This window comes from Sus scrofa, chromosome 1 (assembly GCF_054392235.1).
Source record: "Sus scrofa isolate SSC_HxYL_T2T_F1_AM1 chromosome 1, Sscrofa_HxYL_maternal_Yorkshire_Landrace_v2.0, whole genome shotgun sequence".
In the NCBI taxonomy this organism is placed as follows: domain Eukaryota; kingdom Metazoa; phylum Chordata; class Mammalia; order Artiodactyla; family Suidae; genus Sus; species Sus scrofa.
In genome coordinates, this window is record NC_139383.1 from 231,965,058 (window position 1) to 231,988,020 (window position 22,963).

Sequence of the window (22,963 nt, forward strand, 5' to 3'; positions counted from 1 at the left end):
CTTTCTAAATTACCAAATTACTTGTGGCATCACAGTGACGTCAAATGATCGGTTTAACATGGTAAATTCTTTCTAGTCCAAGCCAACTGCTATATGTGTGGACAGTCTTAAAATTTTTTTATTGTATCAACCAACTTTTCAAAGGATTAGGGGTCAAGTTTTCTTCTCTTTGGGTTCTCAGAACATAAAGATTCCCAACGATCTTTCAAAAGCTCAAGTCCCAATGGATAGCTGGGCAAGAAAAGACAGTAGGAGGCCAGCGGTGACTCAGAAAGCTAACAAGAAGTCTGAGTGCATGCTCTTGTGTTAGTTCCCATGCTTCCATCCAAGAAAATGCTGTATCAAAACGACGTGTATGAATGCATCCATTATGCATTATCACCACTGGCTTCCCCCACTCAAGTCTCTCTACAGGCTTAGCTCACCTCCCTTGGAGACAATCTGGACCATCAACTGGGGTGGAGGCTCTTAAGTAACTTTATGAGTTGGCTTCATCTAGGTAGCTTCTCAGGTGTAGTTCAACTACCACACCCTAAAAACTGACAACCTTTTGTGAACAATTTGTCAAGTCTGTTTATCCCCTCGGCTTGAAGACAGACTGACCAAATCAGCCTGGGTGATGACCACACTATCCCTGAAGTAGAGACTGTAGATAAAGACCACCTTGTAAACTTCAACTCTCTCTATAGTTTCCACATACAAATACCCTCAAGTTAACCATCCTCATCTCATATGCTCTCAAACAGCAACATTTTTCCCTCCCATCCTTCCCTTCCCTTTCCTTCTGCTTCTCCCCCTTCCCTCCCTCCCTTCTTTCCTTTCTTCCTTCCACACCGCAGCATATACACTTTTATTTTTCTTTCCACTTTTTAGAACTGCACCCATGGCATATGGAAGTTCTCAGGCTAGGGGTCGAATCAGCTACAGCTACCAGCCACAGCAATGAGGGATCCAAGCTGCACCTGCAACCTATACCACAGCTCACGGCAATGTCGGATCCCTGACCCACTGAGCAAGGAACCCACATCCTCAGAGATATTAGTCAGATTCATTTCTGCTGCGCCACAATGGGAACTCCTCACACTGCAGCATATAGAAGATCCCAGGCCAGGGGTCAAATTCGAGCTGCACTTGTGATATACTCCACACCTGAAGCAATGCCAGATCCTTAATCCACTGCACAGGCTGGGGATCCAATCTATGCTTCAGCAGTGACCTGAGCTGCTGCAGAGATACCAACACATACTTAACCCACTATGCCACAGTGGGACCTCCACATTTTTCTAATATTGGTCAATAGATATTTTTTAAAAGCAAAAATATTTCTTTTAGGTCTTTAGGAGAATACACAAATTATTAATAAAGGAGAACTGGTCTACTGTCACACTGAGTATGATACACAACAAATGAAATCATTAACGTTACAATTCTGAAAGTTTTACACCTTTTCCTTCAAAGATCCCACAGTAATAAAAACATCTCTCCCTCCCTCCCTCTCTCTCTCTCTCTCTCTCTCTCACACACACACACACACACACACACACACACAGATTTTTCAAAAGGAAAAACAAATGATATACACCATAGACCAGTAGGTTAGGGTAGCAGAGACATGAAAAAGGGTTGCTATGGTGCTTCCTCTTAGGGATCAGCATAAATTCAACACCATGTCCATTCCAGTGTTTTTTCTTTGCCTAAAAATCCTTGCCACCTTACCATGATTTTCACTCCCAGCACAGTAAGTTGGGAGAACAAAAAAAGGGAGAATAAGTTACAGAGGTTCTTAGAGCTCTGAAGGTAAATGTTTCTAGAACTCTACTTCTAGGTTGAGTGAAGAAAACAAGGCTGCCCTCCTGGACTGGGGTGTGGCAAGTATGTGCAGCTGATCCTAGAACTGGGTGGAATCTGGAATCTGCACAAGAACCAACAAGCTCACAGGAGAAGCACTGACTGAACCTGTGTTTAGCAGCCTTAACCATCTGTTTTCAAGTGGATTATGATTTGCAAAACTGAGCCTTAGTGCCATCCTGAATGACCCAACAGCAGCAATGGAATTGAGGAAGGTGAAAGAGGGTGTCATTTACAATGACCAGTCTAAGAGCCAGTTTTAAAGAATGACCCATGAAAACTCATAAATTGGAATTTAAGCCCAGGCCCCTAAGTTTCCCCAAAGTGTTTGGATAAAACACTTAAAAATAAAACTCTGAATAGACGACTACACTTCTCCAGTTTCTTCTTAGTTCTTTAAAAACAACCCAAATTGCCTGTATTATCTCATCCAAATCCACTAAAATATAAACACCACGAGAACAGGGACTTTGTGTTCTTTGCTGTGTACGTAGTAGTGAGAACAGTGCCTGGTACACAGCAGGGGCTCAAGATATATCTGTAGAGAGGATAAATACACTTTAAAGAGCTCACTAGCTCTGGTCCTCCTTTTCAGAGGACCTTTTCAGGTCCTCTGGGAGCAGTGGTCCTATGGGAGCAGTGCCTTATATTGCATATTATTATTATTTTTAAAGTATAGTTGATTTATGATGTTTCCTCAAGTTCTATTGTACAGCAAAGTGACCCAATTACACACATCTCCCTGTGCTGTACAGTAAGGCCCCATGGCCCATCCATTCAAAATGTAACAGTCTGTATCCAAAAAACCCAACCATCCCACTCCCTCCCTCTCCTTCCCCCCACCCCGCCCCGGGGAATCCCAAGTCTGCTCTCCTTGGGCATGATCTGTTTCTGCATGTTTTATTTTAAAATTTAAAAAATGCTATCTATATTATATATATAAATCATATATAATTTACATTGCAATCAATACTATATGTAGTAGGAGATGGCTCCATGGGTTTTTCTCCCACTATGGTCTTTTAAAGAAGAAAACATGCTCATCTTAATTGATGAAATAGGTTGCATGGTGAAATCCAGCCCCAGAACACAGTGTGTGGCTGAGCTTGTCTAACCACCACCCACTAAGGGAAAGGAATCGGGACAAAGGGCCAGCATTCAACACAGACCTGGCGCTCCCCCCACATGCCATCAAAAATATGGAAACAAGTTCATCCTGGAACCATTCTCTTTCCCATCTTGGTCACTGCCTAACCCATGCTAAAATCATTCTCAACAGGTACTCACCCACTTAGAGAAGCACACTGCACACCATTCTGGGTACAATGGCTTCCCTGCATATGCTGTTCATCTCATCATATTTCAAAAACACTAAGGAAGATTGAGTCACCAGGGAGGTCTCCTTTCCTAGCCCCTTCTTTGCCCTGTAGCTATGCTCAACATCACTAGCCTGGACCAATCTATTCACTCCTGGGTAAATGTGATAATGCAAAACAAAACAAAACAAAACAAACCAAACCAACCAGAATATTTTTATGGCATGTCATTTTTTGGTTTCCCCACCTCTTCAGCTGCAGGGAAGGTGTGTAGGGGTAGGGGTGTGTGTGTGTGTTTATTTATTCAATTTATTTATTTATGGTCTTTAACTTCTTTCTGCCTTTACCCAGACTGATCACCCTGCGTACCAGAGGAGGGCTTCTTTTGTTCTGTTCCACCTCTTTAAAACCCAGTGTAAACAAACAAACAAGCAAACAAAAAACCAGTGTAGACATTTCCTCCTCCAGAAAGCTTTCTTCGATTCCCCCCACCAGTGATAAATGCCCCTTCCCTGTGCCTTCATAGTGCCCTATGCACAACTTCAAGGAGCACAGGGCACTATGTCGAGGTTTTATTTTTATTGTTGTCATTGTTTTGGTTCTTTCTTCAATTACTCCATTAGTTTCTTTGGAGTATGGAGTCTTCTATTTCTTTATTCCAGCATTAACCCATCTAGCACTTAATAATTACCTAAAAATCCTTGATCCATGAATGGATGAGCTAGAGTTTGCTTCTACATATGATGTTGACAAATATCCTATATTTTAGGAAAAACAGCCATACTTAAATGCCTCCCTTTCATCATTGGGAAATCAGATATTATCTCCCTCTTAAGATTGTCTAAGAGTTCCCATTGTGGCTCAGTGGGTTAAGAACTAGACACAGTGTCCATGAGGATGTGGGTTCAAATCCTGGCCTCACTCAGTGGGTTAAGGATCCAGCCAGCATTGTTGCAGCCTGCAGTGTAGGTTGCAGTGCGGCATGGATCCACTGCTGCTATGGCTCAGGCATAAGCTGGTAGCCGCACCTCTGATTAGACCCCTAGCCCAGGAACTTCCATATGTCACATCTGTGGCCCTAAAAATAAAAAAAAAAAAAGATTGGTCTATAGAATCAGTGTTAGGGAAGATCAAAGATGACTGGCAAATAGGAGGAGTTAAGCCTCTAGCTGCATACTTCCTATATCTAGCATCTCTTTGAAAACATTTTTACCATACACTTGTAGTACATATGCTATTTTATGCATATTTAAGACACATTTCAACAACAAGATATCTTGTGGTAAAATGTATTTTAAGTTCTAGCAGATAGGCCTGATGTGCTCCAGCCACAAGATTCTGAAATTGCTTACTTCACTGCTTGGAGTTCAATGTTCCCAACTTTGCCATTCTTACTGCTACTTATTCTTCAAGACCCCAAATCAAATGTCACTCCCCAGGCAGCTTTCCTTGATCACTCTAGACCCAAAGCATCCCTCATTCCTTCCATCTCCTTTAACACTTTCTTCCTCCTTCATCTCATTCACCACTGCATCTGATGTCACACATGGCTGTGAGTATATACGCAGATGAGCAATAACTACCACAAGAATGGCCCTTTCTAGATAGCCCTTGGTATTATAATAGAGAAAAACTAGAAACAGACTGAATATCCAACATCAGGAGGACAGCTCAGCAAGAACCATGGCACATCAACACAATAGGATACTATGTTCCTAATAAAAAAGTAACCATTATATGACACCTGTCCATTCATGAAAACATTCATATGAAACAATGCTGTGTGGCCCAATTTTTTGAAAATTTCTGAATGCACATTTACAAGACAATTTTAAAGTTAATAAGCCTGATAATAATTCACTTTTTTTTTTTGGCTTACATTCATAGTATATCACATGACACCCATCTTAAATTCTCCCGCATTTAATACATAGCTAGAGTAGCCTCACTTCCTTAGAAATCATCAAAAAGCATCCCCAGTGACCAATGACTAGGAATCCTCTCTTTTTTTTTTTTTTTTTGTCTTTTTAGGGCCATACCTGTGGCATATGGAAGTTTCCAGGCCAGGGGTCAAATCAGAGCTGCAGCTGCTGGGCTATACCACAGGCACAGCAACATTGGATCCAAGCCGCATCTGCAACCAATGCTACAGCTCACGGCAATACCATATCCTTAACCCACCGAGTGAGGCTAGGGATCAAACCCGCATCCTCATGGATAACAGTTGGGTTCATAACCCACTGAGCTGCAACGGGAACTTCAGAATCCTCTTAAATGTTTTAACATTGCTTCAAGGCCAACTTTTCAACAATTTAGAAAAGCTTTATATGCCATTCCATACCTGTTGTGAAACCTATCTGAAACCATCAAATCAAATCACACAAAAAAGCTACCCCAAACCTGACCTCTGTACCTCTGGGTGTGTCAGAGCAAGGGATTCAGTGAGTAGGAGTGTTAGGCCAAACCCCAGAGAACAAACAAAACAAATGGGGAAGGATGAGAACCCAGAGGGTTGGGGGAGGGTTATCTGGAGCCCTTCCCTCCCAGGGTCAACAAGCAGCAAGGAGGGCAGGTCTCATTCTCCTTCACATAGCCCTGAACCCTTCACTGCACTGGGTCACTGAGTCCGAAGGTTCTAAAATAAGGGAATTCTAATTACCAGAGATGTCCCATGTCATAATGTATTTGACTTCAGTGAGTCAAACTCCAATGTGTTCTTGTGCCAATTCTTCCTAATTTTTAAGAGGGCTCTGCAAATGGCACATACTCAATTATCACAATCTTTTTCCTGCTATTTCATTTTCTAGTCTCTTCCTTAAGTGTCACTTATGATACAAGGCGGCAATAAGGTACTTCTTATGACCAATAAAAAACATACCAGGACTAACTGCTTCTTACCAACATGGCAGTGTCTTCAACAGTTTGTTACTACAATGACAAGAACTTTCTCTGAAAGATTATGTGTCAGTGGGTGGTTCTGTTATCCACCTCAGGTGCAGGTACAGTAAACACAAAATGCTCTGACAATTAGTTTTCCATCTCTCAGTATACGTATCACTTACATGAAAGTCACATGATTGTTTTATACACAAACCCAACAGCTAGAGAGAGTCTTTTAGTGTGTAAGTTACTTGTGATTGCTGTGTTCACAACATCCTCCAATTCTTTTCTTAGCCTACGAAGGGACTACATAAGCTGGATAACTCCTTTACATCCCAAATCACCCACCCCAGCAAAACCCTTTTATATCTTAAGCCCAACACCTATGACCCCACTTGTCTAGAACCTATAAGGAGGGTTATTAATTATGAAAATCCATCCTCCTCCTTTGCTCAAGACTACCTTCTTCCAAAGGAAGATCTCATCAGAGCCCAGTATCAGATGCTCACATCTTAGCCATTTAGGAAAGGTAAATGTAAGTGGGGCTGGAGTTAGGGCTTTTGATTTATCCCAGATAAGTTCCCAACTGCATCACTCTGCCAGGCTTCCTGAATTCAAACTCCATACAACACTGCTGGGTGCAGGGTGAAGCCAGGGGCATTCGTACTAAAAGTCAAGACGGTCATAAATGATTCATGTTTACAGTCTACACACAGTCATGCTGAGTGCTTCATCTTCTCTGCCTTACAGCCAACACTTTTCCAGTCTGAAGTCTGAAGTTTCCACTCATAGGAAAGCAAGAAAGCCTAAGAGAAAAGTTATATCCAGTTTCAAGAAAAGATGTGATGGTACCATCTGGGAGCAATATACCTTGCCTCATATCTAATATTTTATGTTTAGAAACCAAAGGCCTGATAATATCTAAACTAAAATAACAACAACAAAATACCACTAACATTAAAAAATCATTTAAAAACACTCTGAAGTATTTTAAATTTAAAAATACTTCCACAGAAAGGCAATCTCAAAGGCATTCTCATCTCTACCAACATGAGGATAGCCACAGTACATACTATGTGGAATGAGCAATTAACTCAAAATTCAGACAGTTCTCTGGGTTATTAGCCATGCAAGCTTGAATAGGTCAATTAACCTGCCAAATACTGGGTTCTGTTTCTAAAAACTTAGGAGGTTTCTATTAGGATTAAATGATATGGAATCTGCAAACTGCCCAACACCATGTCCTGCACATAGTGCCCGTTCAGTGAATGATTACTACTAACTTCATTGTCATTATTTACTATGTCTCCAAGAAAGGGATGGAATAAAGAACTCAATCAGGAGTTCCTATTGTGGTGCAGTGGAAACAAATCCGACTAGGAACCACGAGGTTGCGGGTTCGATCCCTACCTTTGCTCAGTGGGTTAAGGATCCAGCATTGCCGTGAGCTGTGGTGTAGGTCAAAGACGCAGCTTGGATCTGGCATTGCTGTGGCTCTGGTGTAGGCCAGCAGCTACAGCTCGGATTGGACCCCTTAGCCTGGGAACCTCCATATGCTGCAGGTGCAGCCCTAGAAAAGACAAAAAAAAAAAAAAAAAAAAAAAAAAAGCTACTTCAAGCTCTTCAAGATCACTTATCGCTGCAAAGATAATTTACACATTTAAATGTCAGAGTCAGCCAGGTGTATCCTCAAAACATTACAACACAAGGCTTTATTTATCAGCTAGGAATTATACCATACTATACCTAACCCCACTCCAAACTACCAGAAGTAGGAAGAATATGAAAATTTCTCACAAAATGCCCAAGTTAAGAGGAAAATATCTCTAAAAATACTCATCTTTTAAAATTCTGACATAAAGTTGCTTCTTACTGAAAAAGGAACAAGAGACCCTTTCTCCATATAAAAGAAACAGCTGGTAAACCACAAGAATGAGTTTTGAAATAAAGCAAAATACTTGGAAAGATCATTATTACTGTAGATGTTACAATTTGTAACCATTATAATTCCAGCCATCGCACACAAAACATGCCTTGAATTCATGCTTTGTTTGCACAGAAACTGTTGGGCAAAAGAGTTGAGATATATTAACAGAAACATAAAACATTTCAGAGGAAAAGGGGAGACACACTGGAATCTCATCTAGGCAAGATTTATTTTGCAGGAATTAAAAGCAGCAGTCCAAAGAAATGACACTGGATCTATACGGAAAAGAGGCCCTCAATGCTCATAGCTAATAAAAATATGTTATCAATGTCCTCTGTAAGACTTCATAAATAAAGTTATAAGGAAATAAATGATTTATCAAAAATTCTGTGCCCTGCAATAATATAAACAAAAAATGAAATTATTTTATTATGGGATGATCAATCTAGACTTATACTGAGTAAAAATGCTCTAAAAGGAATACTTCAGGTAATAGTTATCTTCTGTAACTAACAGAGGACCAAAAGTTATTCTGATTACTATAAAACATGGAATGGGCTAAAAATGAGTCAAAAATCTGTGAAAGGTTATTAAAAGAATGTTAGGGATATCTGGATGCTAACACTAGCCTTTGAATGTGAAAGTATTTTTCCACAAAAAAGTTAACCCATTCCATTTATAATCAAAATACCTACTTGTCTATAAGTCTATGTGCACTGATTTCAACAACCCACCATTAAGTGGCCCTATCAAAATGTTTTTGCATTAAAATGGTTTACAACTCAGCAGTATCAAAAGTTGCAGGCCTGCTACACCCATACTCAGAGAGAAGAGTCCACATTTAAAAAACATACTTATATGTGGTTTTCAAGTTTTGAGTTTTTAAAACTTTTATTTTACAGTTTGGCCAAACTCATAGCATGTGCAAGTTCCTAGGCCAGGAATCAAATCTATGTCATAGCCTCGACCCAAGCTGCTGCTGTGACGATGCTAGATCCTTAACCTGCTGTACCACAAGGGAACTCCAAGCCAATTTTAAAACACCCCAGTTGCAATGTGCACACCTAATGCAGATACTGATTTCCAAACATCATTCCCCTATAAAAGGACCTAGGCTTCTTCAAGAAGTGATTGATTCCAGAGCTAGGAAAATATAAGGTAAGCCTGGAATACCTGGAAATGTCACAAAGTAAAGAAGTGCTTGAAAAAGGTTAGGAACATGTGAAAAGAACATTAGAGCCAATCTGAAGGAAGACCCAATAGCCAAAGGTGGAACAATGTGAGCAGCAAAATGACAGTATTGGATTAGAACCCACAGAACAAAGTAACTGTTCATGAGTCCATACTGAGACACACACACACACACACACACACACACACACTTCCTTAAGTAAGAATTCCAGTCAATAAATAAGCATATAAGTAATAAATGAGACAAAAATCACTCGTAGGCAAATAGTATAATAATAATTATTGCAGGCAAGATCTCCCGATGGATGCGAAAATCAGTGAGTGAAAGTTTGTGGAGAAATAGGATATTTGCATAGTCTCAAAGTATTTCCCCCCAAGATATTTATTTATAAATCACAAAGGGAATAACAGTCACTTTATATTGACGAGAAATACTACCTGAATCAAATGATTAAGATTAGCATCATCAGTAATAGGATAAACCAGTTGTAAGAGAAATCATGTAACCACTCACTAAAAAACTGCATCACCACTCTAGTCATATTCCTCCCCAAAATGCATGTATAACCTCAAAGTAAATATCAGAAAACCACAAATTCAGTCACTTAACAAAATAACTGACCAGTATTGTTCAAAAGTAGCAAGGTCATAAAAGACAAGAAAAGACTGAAGAATTGTCACAATGTGTAGAACTCTAAACAGACAAAACAACTAAATGCAACGTGGATCCTGGAACAGGAAAAGGACAGTAGTGGAGAACTGAATAGAAACCTAATAAGATCTGTAGTTGAGCTAAAAGTATCATACAATTTATATTTCCTGATACTGATAAGAACAGTATGGTTACATAAGATGTTAAGATCAGGGGAATCTGGCTGAAGGGTATATATGAACTCTGTACTATCTTTTGCAACTTTTCTTCAAGTTTACAATTATTTCAAAATAAGTTTAGAAAAATGGATGGATAAAGAAAGCAATTGTGGATATCCTTATTCCTCACTTTCAGCTGGTGTTCTGTTCTTTGAGTATTTTATGAAAACACCTTTCTCTGCTTTATTTAGTTAACCAAGGACGAACATAGAAAGGTATGAGATGACACTCAGACACAAAGAATATCATAGCGACCACCCCCCTAAATGAATGTGGCCTGCTTTCTGGAGTTTAGCTAAACTTTCCAGTTAGTCCTGAACAAAACAAAGTCTTTAACTTTAGAACATGTTACCAAATACCCAAACCGGTCTTTCTTGGATGGTGCTAAACAAAAGAACACTGGGTGTTTACAGAATCTATCAACAAGCAAAAGATCTTTTGGCATAAAATCCAAAGCTATTTAAGAATGACTGGCAGCAGTGGGTGGGTGGGTGGGGGATAATGAAAGATCTCTTAGAGGTAGGATATACAAAGACAAGAGAGAGAAAAGTCCAAGAGGTGCCTGTGTGCTACTACTTGCTTCCTCAACCAACAACAGTAAGTGGAACCAATGAAGCATTTTGAAACACATTGTTTACATAGCTCACAACATACCCAAAAGAATTTTATTACTTATATTCTATTTAGAGTAATACATTTGTTACTACCTTTCATAGAGATAAAAAGAGTTAGTCACACCCTTCTTTTCTCCTTTTTTCCCAAGCATTTTACTACTCATTGAGATGTTCTAAGATAATAGCGGGTATCACCTATGACCATTGTAAGCAGGAACATAAAAAGATCTCCTACTACCCACCAAAAGATAATAGGTGCACATTTTTTGCCTAAGCAATTTTACTTTCAAGATTTTAAAGACATGCTGATACAAGCATACATTGATGAAGGTACAGGATCATTAACTGTTGCAATGTTTATAACAGAAAAAAACTGAAGGTATACTAAATGCTCAATAAAAGAAAACTGTTAAAATAATACATTTGTAAAAAAGGGTACTCTGCAGAATTTAAGAGGAATAAGCTAAGATGAATAATTAAATAAAAATAAGCAATCTGTAATTATATAAATTATATAATCTATAATTAAATAAAAATAAGTTAAAATGCAGACAAAGTAAATGTTGAGTCTACCCAAAGGAAGAAAGTATATTTGTACATGTATGTATAGAAAATAGATGGAAGGAAAAAAAAAAAAAAGGAGTTCTCATGGTGGCTCAGTGGTTAACGACTCCAACTAGGTACCATGAGGTTGCAAGTTCAATCCCTGGCCTTGCTCAGTGGGTTGGGGATCCGGAGTTGCCATGAGCTGTGGTGTAGGTTGCAGATGCGACTTGGATCCCATATTGCTATGGCTCCGGCGTAGGCCGGTGGCTGTAGCTCCAATTAGACCCCTAGCCTGGGAACCTCCAAATGACACAGGTGTGGCCCTAGGAAAAAAAAAAAAAAAAAGACAAAAATATGTGGAAGGATATATGTCAGACTTAAGAGGAGCCATTCTAGGAAATATCTGGAGAGACAGTGGGGTTCTTAACTAATTTTAAAAAACCAGTAGAGATTTTTTTTAACTTTAAATTAAAAAAATAATAAAAATAATATATAAGCAGGTGTGTTTCTATACACCAAAAATGAATAATCTGAAAAAAAATCAAGAAATCAATTTGATTTATAACTGTATCCAAAGAATAAAATACCTAAGAATAAATTTAATGAAGACAAAAGACTTGTTGAAAACTACAAAACTTTGCTGAAAGAAATTACATAAGACCTAAATAAATGGAAAGACTACCATGTTCATGAATTAGACGACTTAACATTAAAATGCCAATACTACCCCAAATCAGCTATAGATTCAATGCAATCCCTACCAAAATTCCAACAGTTTTTATTTTGCAGAAATGGAAAAGCTGCTGCTTAAATTCATATGGAAATACAAGGGGGCACTAAACTATGAAGAAGGATACTGAAAAAGAAAAACAAAGTTGGAAGACACATTTCCCAATGTCAAAACTTACTAAAAAGCTACAGCAATCAAAACAGTGTAGTACTAGCAAAGAGTAGACATAGAGATCAATAGAATAGAACTAAGGGTGCAGAAATAAATGCTCACATACATGATCAATTAACTATTAAAAAGAGTGCAAAGACCAGTGAGAGACAATCTCTTCAATAAATGGTGCTAGTACAACCAGATAGCCACATGTAAAGAATGCAATTGGACCCCAACCTTATACCATATGAAAAGTTAACTCAAGATGGATTAATGTACTAAATATAGAGACAAGAGCATAAAGTCCTTAGAAGAAAAGATAAGGGAAAATCTTCCTGTCTTTGGATTAGGAAGCAATGGATTCTTAGATGTGACACTAAAAGCATGTGCAACAAAAGCAAAAAGATCACTCAAACTTCATCAAAATCAAAATCAAAAACTTCTGTGGAAAGTACATTATCAAGAAGGTACCTAAAGAATAGGAAAAATATTTGCAAATCATAATCTGAAAAGGGTCTAATATCCAGAATACATAAAGGACTCTTACAACTCAACAACAACAAAAAAAGGTAAACAACACAATTTTAACTGGGCAAAAGACTTGACTAGATATTCCTCAAAAAAAAAATATGCAAATGGCCAATAAGCACATGAACAGATGGCCAATGTCATTAGTTATTAGGGAAATGCAAATCAAAACCATGAAGAGGAGTTCCCGTCGTGGCGCAGTGGTTAACGAATCCGACTAGGAACCATGAGGTTGAGGGTTCGGTTCCTGCCCTTGCTCAGTGGGTTAACGATCCGGCGTTGCCATGAGCTGTGGTGTAGTTTGCAGACACGGCTCTGATCCCTCGTTGCTGTGGCTCTGGCGTAGGCCAGAGGCTACAGCTCCGATTGGACCCCTAGCCTGGGAACCTCCATATGCCGCGGGAGCAGCCCTAGAAATGGCAAAAAGACAAAAAAAAAAAAAAAAACCATGAAGAGATACCACTTCATACTCAGAAAAAGAAATACTCGCTTTTTTTTTTTTAGGGAGAAAAGTGTTGGCAAAGATGTGGAAAAATCCGGAAATGTTATGCATCGTTGGTGGGAATGTAAATGGTTCAGATGCTATGGAAAACAGTTTAGCAGTTTCTCAAAAAAGAATTACCATGTGATCCAGCATTCTATCTCTAGGTATATACCCAAACAATTGAAAACAGGGACTTAAGTACTTGTGCATCCATATCGACAGGAATTTTGTTCACAATAACCAAAAGGTGGGAAAAAATGTCTATCAGTGAATGAACAGACAAACAAATTGTGGCATATCCGTACAATAGTATGTTACTCAGCCATAAGATGGTATAATATGGATGAATCTCAAAAATATGCTAAGTGAAAAAAACCCAGACACACAAGATCACGTATTATTTGATTCCATTTATATGATATATCCAGAATCAGTGAATTAATAGAGACAGAAAGTATGTAAGTGGTTGCCAGGGGCAGTGAAAGGAAGGAATAGGGAGTTACCACGTAATGTGTACAGAGTTTTCTGAAATGTTTTGGAACTAGAAAAGGTGGCTACTGCACAACACCACGAATGTAATAAATGCCACTGAATTGCTCATTTTTATTTTATTTTTTGCTTCTTAGGGCTGCACCTGCGGCATATGGAAGTTCCCAGGCTAGGGGTCCAATCAGAGCTGCAGCTGCCAGCCTACACCACAGCTCACAGCAATGCCAGATCCCTGATCCACTTTGTGAGGCCAGGGATCAAGCCTGTATTCTCACGGATACTAGTCAGATTCGTTTCCACCGTGCCACAGCGGGAACTCCTGAATTGCTCATTTTTAAATTATTCATTTTTTTGTTGTGGGAGTTTCATCTCATTAACAATAAAACAATTGAAAAAATAATATAGGTTAAGACTAAAACACTAATCACCATGAGTTACTTTATCATAGAATAGTAAGGACATAGAAAAGTGAAAACTGTGAGTGGATGGGCATGTTCTGCATCCAGATGCCTCTGTGTAGAAGATGGTAGATAGAAGACTGTTACCAGGGGAAAAGAAAACACACTAAAAACCAGAGACTGTAAGTAAGCACTGTCCCAGGGGCAGCAAAATGATCCTCTGCTGAGACACAGGCTGGTTCAGATTAGGATAAGGGCTCAGAGAACCAAAGGCCCCTCCTGCCTTTAGTCTCCTTTGTCTCCAATCTATCTTCTGTGATGGACATCTAAGGAAGCTTCACACCCTCCTGTACAGGTGAGGACACTTGAACCATGGCTCATACATAGGACCCTGGGTAGGAATCTGGAAAAGACTGACTGGTTTGGTATAAAAGCTGCTTGTCAGAAAAAAAAAAAAAAAAAGAGTTCCTATCATAGCTCAGTGGAAACGAACCTGAGTAGCATCCATGAGGATGCAGGTTTGATCCCTGGCCTCGCTTGATGGGTTAAGGATCCAGAGTTGCTGTGAGCTGTGGTGTAGGTGGCAGACTCGGCTCAGATCTGGTGTTGCTGTGGCTGGCAGCTACAGCTCCGATTTGACCCCTAGCTTGGGAATCTCCATAGCTGAGAGTGCAGCCCTAAAAAGCCAAAAACAAAAACAAAAACAAAAACAAAACAAAACTAAAAAAAGCTTCTTGTTACCATTTTAACAAGCTTTAAAAATTAGCATTTCTCCTATCCTCTCAGCACAATTTTTCTCCTTTAATCTATTTGGAAGCATTCCCTAAGCAGCAGTACAATCACTTAGCAGTTGATTCTTTGGTTTCTGTTCCTTTTTTTTTTTTTTTTTTTTTTTTTGGCCATGCCCACAGTTGGGGATTGACCCTGCGCCACAGCAGTGACAATGCCAGGTGCTTAAATGCTAGGCCACCAGGAAACTCCCTGGTTCTTGTTCTTTTTTTTTAATGAGAAGTTGGGGATTAGGGATGCTCCTGAAAAGGCATGAAGGTATCTCTTTCAGAGTGCTTTCAGGGCAATAGACATTCATATCAGAAAAAGCATTATTCTTTTAGCTACTTGTTTTCTGGGTCACATAAATTAACTCTTAGTTAATCTTTCTCAATAGGCACCAACAATTGCATTTTACTTTAAGCTATTTCCTTTGTCCATTTCATTGCTATGATTGGGAAACAAGAGAACCTCAAATCAAACGCAGCTTTCCAAAACTCTTAAAATTAAACTATTTCTATAACAAGAAAGAGTGATATGAAGAACTTTATATCTTTATTTGTTAATTCTCTTGATTGGAATAAACAGATCATCATCCATACAAAGTTGCTAAATCAAAAGAATTTCTTTTATATGTTAGAGGAGGCTGGAATAAGAGTGACAGGGAATCCTAATTCTCCAGATTTTTATGTTCGCTTCTTTCAAAATTTTCCTCATTTTAAATGTCAATATTAACATCGCTGATGGCATTTTTAAAGTTCTAGAAACTAAAAGTTAAAATCCCATTCAATATATTTGAATATTCAAAAATATCTACACTTGTAGATTTGACTTAATGCTCTACTTCATTTCACTGAATCTTAAGATCTTTTATAAAATATACACAATTCCAAGCTTATTAACAATTTAAGATTTTAAAGTGATTCTGCTTCTCTTGAATCCTTGGCAGGGCTAGTTCCTATCATTTCATCAAGAGTTCTTGAAATGAGAACTCTATCTTAGGGTGGAGGATTTAGAGACTTACAAAGTCAAAAAGAAATCATAACTCCTACATTTTTAATCATCCATCCTCCTGGGGTATGATTTACCCCAATAATTCCCACAAGAAAATGAAGAAAGTTTTGAAGAACGAGTTATTCTCAATGTAAATCTCCAGTCAGCCTCTGTCAATCATTTTAGCCTTTCCCCCTGGTTAGCCTTTCTCCAACTCCTGCCAGAAAACTACACTACGATTTAATTGCTTTGTGACTTCACATTTTATTAAGAGGCAGAAAAACATAAAGAGCTAAAACAAGGAGATAAGCCCATTGCCATAAATTGTCCCCTTAAGCAATGAAACTTGCCTCTCTAGTGTAATAAGGTGGGCACTGCAGAAAAACCCCGATGGGTGCAATTCTGCATAAGTCCAGAGCCCCCATCACTTTCAGAAACCCTTACAGTTCTCTGGATTGCAGTGCCATAGATCAGAACCTGGGGCAGTGAATGGCATGCTCTCGAATGCCAGTGTGAAGGGCAGAACCTGGTGAGTCACTCTGCTTTGCACCTTAGTCCACCCCACATTTCAAATTTATCTTCTATTCTCATGGACCAAAAAAAAAAAAAAAAAAAAAAAAAAAAAAAAGGCAAAAGAGAATGACAGGAGACAGAGAGAAAGTTGCAAAAAATTCTGTAACCTGATAGTACCCCATCTACCACCCTGTTTCCCTGGAAATCAAACTACTTGTTATATATAACCCAGTGAAACACTTCACTAAAATGTTCACCCTCATGAACTTGGAAGGATTTTCTCCTTTCCTACTCTGATGCTTCCCTTATAAGTTCCCATTCTTTCTTCTGTAGTGAGATGGAAATCATTATTCCTGAATGTGCCCGAGCCCCTGCCCTCTGGAAGATTACATTAAGTGATTCCCACAAACTAAGCAGGGCTTGATGTTCAAAGTCCTGGGAAAATATCAACCAGTAACTTCTCTAAGATGCTGCCAGCCAGAAAACAAAGGCTTCAAGTGTTCTTTAAAGCCCACTGATGGGTATAAGCAAGTGAGTTTAAAACACCATTTGGAAAAAGCATTCAAATATTTGAGTGTGTTGGGAGGGTGGGGCGAAAAAGGCTAATATAATTATTAAACATAAAGAAATCTGAAAGGATATACAATAAAGTCAATGGTGGTTGTTTTAAGGTATAGGATCAGAAGAATGGGATGCAAGAGTAATCTTTTCTGTATACATGTTTCATGACATGAATATGTGAAAATGGATGTATTATTTTTGTAATTAATTTAAAAGCTAAAATATGGAGAAGAATGATGATTAATTTTCCCAAACCAAAATTCAGAATACATGTTATACAAAGCATTTTCAGCCCTCATTAAATGCAAGAGGGAGTTATGGAAAAGTAATTTAGTCATTGAAAAGTTGATGTTTTCAGATTTCAATAGTTCCCCCCACCCATAAAGGCAGACACAATATCTAAAGCATCGTTGACAAAATTTCTAGCAGGTTTCCTAACATTAGCTATTGAATAAATAGAACAAGTCCCTGAATTGTGTATGTATGTGTGTTCATGCATACACACACACGTGTGTGTGTGAACAAGCCCATGTTCCAAGCAAAGAAACAAAACTCATCATGTCTTCCTTCCTCCTGGAAGCTCAGCCAGCTGTGGTAGGTGATCCCAGGAACATCTTCCCCGGTACTGCACCAGCACCATCATGAGGAATGTGGCTCAATCAGTGAACAGTTTCTGCATTTACGTTTTGCAAAAGAACTACCCAAGGAGAGAACAACAAGCAAAAGAAACTGAAACAACCGCGGAGTCCCTAAGGGACTGTAATTTGGGTTGGAGCTCTCTTTAAAAGAATTACAAAAAGTGTAACTGACTACTCATTTGGGAAAAAAATTTTCATTCATATCTCAAATCATACTTGCAACTATGTCTCATACAGATGAAGTATTCTAAAATGTGAAAAAAAGCTATAAAACTACCATAAGAAAATAAAGGTAGATTTCTATGCAATCTTGTTAGAGATGTTGCTATTCATTCTACAAACACTGCGCGAAGTGTTAGCGACCTAGCTATAGACCACACAGGCATAATCCCTGTCCCTACAAGGTAGAGAAGGAAACAGGGAAAAAAAATAAAAATAATTGCATATTCATACATGCTCAAAGGGGAAAAAAACCCTAGGATTATGAGATAGACACTAATAGAGGGAAAAAAACCAATGTTGGACAGGAAGGCACTCTGAGATGAAATTTAAGGTGAAGCTGAAGGGTTAGGACCATGATAACAGCTCACCACTCACATGTACTCTGTGAATAGCACAGCGCTCCAAGAACTATGCATGAACTAACCCACTCAATCCTCTCAACAACCCGAATTAGGTATTGTTATAATGTTGGTTTCCATGTTACAGGTGAAGAAGTGAAGTAACTTGCCCAAGGACACACAGCTAGTGAAGAAGGAAGCCAGGTGGACACAAGCAGCTCGCTCAGAGCTCTCTCTAGGGAACTGGCTCTCTGAATAAGGAGTCCAGTCATAAGAAAGGCATATGAGGAGTTCCCGTCGTGGCGCAGTGGTTAACGAATCCGACTAGGAACCATGAGGTTGCGGGCTCGGTCCCTGCCCTTGCTCAGTGGGTTAACGATCCGGCGTTGCTGTGAGCTGTGGTGTAGGTTGCAGACGCGGCTCGGATCCCGCGTTGCTGTGGCTCTGGCGTAGGCCGGTGGCTACAACCCCGATTCAACCCCTAGCCTGGGAACCTCCATATGCCGCGGGAGCGGCCCAAGAAATAGCAACAACAATAACAACAACAACAAAAGACAAAAAAAAAAAAAAAAGAAAAAGAAAGGCATATGAGCATATGTGTGCGTGTGTGTGAGCAAGCACATGTTCAAGCAAAGGAACAAGCACCTGCAGAATCCTGGGAGCAGGAAAGAAGTTGACATGTTCCATGAATTGAAAGGTAGCCAGTGGGAGTTCCCGTCGTGGCGCAGTGGTTAACGAATCCGACTAGGAACCATGAGGTTGCGGGTTCGGTCCCTGCCCTTGCTCAGTGGGTTAAGGATCCGGCGTTGCCGTGAGCTGTGGTGTAGGTTGCAGACGCGGCTTGGATCCCGCGTTGCTGTGGCTCTGGCGTAGGCCGGGGACTACAGCTCCGATTCGACCCCTAGCCTGGGAACCTCCATATGCCGCGGGAGCGGCCCAAAGAAATAGCAAAAAGACAAAAAAAAAAAAAAAAAAAAAAAAAAAAGAAAGGTAGCCAGTGAGGCTGGAACATAGTGTTCTGTGGAACAGAGGTGAGGCTGGAGAGTAGGCAAAGCCGGACTGTGCTGGGCCTTGCATGCCGTGGTAAGGAAGATGCCATGACTGGCTTAGGCAAAGGTGTGCCAACTTGTGATTATACTTCAAAGAGATCACTCTGCTATGTAAAGAAGAGACTTTGGGGGAAATAATACCAAGGCATTCCTGCTTCCTAGTTAGTCCATGTGGAACAACAGAATAAAGATTCGACCACCTAAAATTAAATACTTACTTACTTTTAAAAATACTCTACAAAATTCAAAGGAAAGGGACATAAATATCTATAATATTTTTATAACACAAGATAGTTTATAGCAAAAACACTCTTGCAAATCAGTAACAAAAGCAAATGTCCCTTTGGAGAAATGGGGAAAGAATGTGAACAGAATATTCACAAAGGAAGATAAACAAATGGCTTATAAACATATGATAAATGTTCATTTGTGCATAAAACTGAACAGCCTTTTTTAATTCTATGCTCTAATGTCAAGAGTGTGGGAAAAGAAAACATTTGCATACTGTCAGGGGGACTGTAAATTGGTTGTTTTTCATGTAATACAGATTGAAAACCTCTTTCTGATTTTTATATTAAGAATAATTAAGAGTAGCCCCAAAATAATAGTTAAGAGGATATGCATGGACATACATGTCTAGAGGGAGATTTGTTAAGTACATACATTGCTAAACTAGACTCACTATCTACCTTTAATCATTATGCAGCAATGACACACAAGGAGAGGTTTACAATGTATCAACTGAAAAAAGTAGATTATATTTAAAAATCTTATTTAAGCATATAAACATAGGAAAACCTCCGGAAGAATATTAGCAGTGATGTGTAAAGGAGGTCATAGATAGGAGATCAGCGTAGACTGGATTTGAAAAAGAACAGTTTGGTAGGAGTTCCCATCATGTCTCAGTGGTTAATGAATCTGACTAGCATCCAGGAGAACACAGGTTCAATCCCTGGCCTTGTTCAGTGGGTTAAGGATCCAGTGTTGCTGGGAGCTGTGGTGTAGGAAGCAGATGCAACTTGGATTCAGCGTTGCTGTGGCTGTGGCATGCACCGGCAGCTACAGCTCCGATTCGACCCATAGCCTGGGAACCTCCATATGCCGTAGGTATGGTCCTAAAGCAAAAAAAAAAAAAAAAAAAAAAAGAAGAAAAAAAGAAAATGGCTTGATAGAAAGTGACTACTTGGGAGACATCTATCTAATCTAACTCCTCATTTCACACATTAAGAAACCATTGAATCTCCCTACTTCACCTACCTGATTTGATGGTGAGCACAGTCCTTAACAAAGGTTTCTAGAACCAAAAACTGAACTAGTGCTTCTTGTTTCTCCGCCGATTAACACACCTGACACCACCAACAAGTGTGTATACATGTTATCACTGCGGCCTTAACTTCTGAGCAAGGGTAACCCAGGACTAGAGCACAGCCTGGCAGCCACTGTGGTATTTGGAAACAAGATGATTATTGTAGAGTGTGATTTCTTCTCATTCCACAGGCAACATAGGGATTTCCCTTTCCTAATGTTACCCTTAACTTCCTTTCCTCCTCTCCCCTCGATGCAAAGATGGAGCACCCTCTCTCCATCTCCTCAGCCAGCCCTATGGGTTCTACAGTCCTGGACCCTTCAGTTGCCCCTCTCTTTCTGATCTCACTCCCTCTTCCCTTCTAGCCACCTCCCCACTGGGTCCCTGCCTTCCTGTCAATATGTCCAAGTTCTTATCCCAACTCTGCTGCCTTCTCCCAGACAGAACCCTCTTTGCTCCTCTTTCCACACCTGGGTATCTATACCTGTGCCTATCATTATGTCATGAAGCATCAAGAGCAAGGATTTGTACTCAGAAGGTCTAGACTACACAGCTCTCCACTGACCAGGTCCACGACTTTCAGGGAACAAGTCACTTCATTCCAAGTGAATTTCCTCCTCCATGAAACGAGGTTAATAATATCTGCTCCACCTCCCTCATAGCTCTACTGTTAGGATCAAGTGAGATAATGTGTGTGAGAGTGCTCTGTGAGGCTACGAAATACTTTAACATTCTAATTATTCCTGTTTCTACTCTCCCCTCAGTATCCTGACCTCACAGCACCAAATGAGGCGGGGAAGGTTGTTCATGACCTTCAGGCTGTTAACATGTCAGATCACAATGTCAGCACCAGTAGTTTCTTCTGTGAATTACTAATTTGGAATTAATCAGATTTAATTTATAAGTACAGTTGACCCTTGAACTCTGGGGAAGTGAGGGGTACCAACCTTCTATGCAGTTGAAAATCTATAGTTGGCCAGTATCCAGGGTTCTGTGTCCACAGATTGAAACAGGCACAGGTGGTGTAGAAATGTACTATTTACTATTGAAAACAATCTGTGTATAAGTGGACTGGTGCAGTTCAAACCCATGTTGTTCAAGGCTCAACTGCATATAACCTAAGGTTTTTTAATTATATGAGCATGGACTTCTGGAAGACAATAGAAGTAGCCAATAATTATTAAGCACATCATGCATTTGTTCTAAAATACGTTACATCAACTATCACCTAGCACCATCTACAGGAAAGGCTTTATTATTATTTCCATTTTAATGATGGGGAAACTGAGGCAGAGCAGCACTGCCATAATTGAACACAGGCATCTAGCTCAAGAGCCCATGCTCTTACCCACTGTCCTTCAATTCCTTTAGTGACAAAGTGATGTCTACAGTGGAGAGAGAGAAACCGGTCAGAGGCTGTGGCTCTAAGGATTAGAGGCAAGAAGATGGACGTGATAAAGGACACCTGGAATCTTTTTAAAAGACCAAAAAAAGTATCCATTTGCCAACTCCTAACACTGAAGGCTTAAGGTCATCAGGCATTTCTATATATTGCTAGTGGGAATATCAACTGGCACAACCTTTTGAGAAGGCAATTAGCAGAGTGCATCAAAAACTTGAAGGAGACATTCCCCTACTGTGGCTGACTCAGCATTGCCACATGCAGCAAACCACCCTAGGGAGATAATCACAGGTGTGCACGAAAGATGTTATTACAATGTTGTTTCTAAAACTAAAATAAAAACCGATAAATGCCCAACAAAATAAAGAGACAGTGTAGAGAAACCACTGTATACCCATATAAATGAATACCACGCATTTATTATAAATGATGCTGCAGGAAAAAAGGAGTAAGTGCTTTGTCAAGGAAAAGATGTATGTTAAAAAGCCTACTGGGAGTTCCCGCGTGGCTCAACAGGTTAAGGATCTGTTGTTGTGACGGCTGTGGCTCAGGTTCACCCCTGGTCCAGGAATTTCCTCAGGCCGAGGGTGCGGCCAAAAAAAACTTATTGGTATGGGCTTTGGCATGGGACTGGTTCAAGTTTTGAGTGGGTTTACCAGCTGATGAGCCTGGGTGAGATATTTAATTTTTCTGAGCTTCAATTTTCTTATGTACAGATGGGGATAAGAAAAGCACCAACCTCACAGGACTGTGAGAATTAGTAAATTAGTGTATGTAAAGTGCTTGGTACAGAGTCTGGCAAGGAACAAGCACATCATAAATGTTTCTTGTTTGCAAAAATCTAGCAAGTTAACACAAACAACACACGCACACCCCATTACAAATATCTGTAAAACAAATATTACAATTATATAGCAAAATTTTAATACTGGTTATCTCTGAAAGTGGAATAACAGATTTTTTCTTTCAAATTTTCTTTATTTTCTAAATTTTCTTTATTTGAATAAAGCCAGCAATATATTAAAATTTAAGTATCTTCATTTTTTCAAGTAGCTTTAATAATAAATACTCCTTTCAACCTATTAAGTTTCTCTACTATAATCCAGTCTGTGCACATTGTGTTTAAGGAAATGGGGTACTTTTATTGATTTAATCTGAAGAGTAATGCATTTTCCCCTTTATTCTTCAAGAGTCAAACA

At 39.4% G+C, this 22,963-nt stretch overlaps 1 protein-coding gene and 1 long non-coding RNA gene across 37 annotated transcripts in view; one reads left to right on the forward strand and one right to left on the reverse strand.

Annotated features, from left to right (window-relative positions):
• Window positions 1-22,963, reverse strand: part of KANK1 (KN motif and ankyrin repeat domains 1) — a 204,038-nt gene that overhangs the window by 109,953 nt on the left and 71,122 nt on the right. The gene's annotated exons all lie outside the window — the stretch shown is intronic.
• On the forward strand, window positions 14,162-22,655 carry LOC146407049 (uncharacterized). Its single transcript, XR_014822521.1, has 3 exons — window positions 14,162-18,286; window positions 18,591-18,704; window positions 18,998-22,655. It is a non-coding gene; the product is annotated as an uncharacterized LOC146407049 (long non-coding RNA).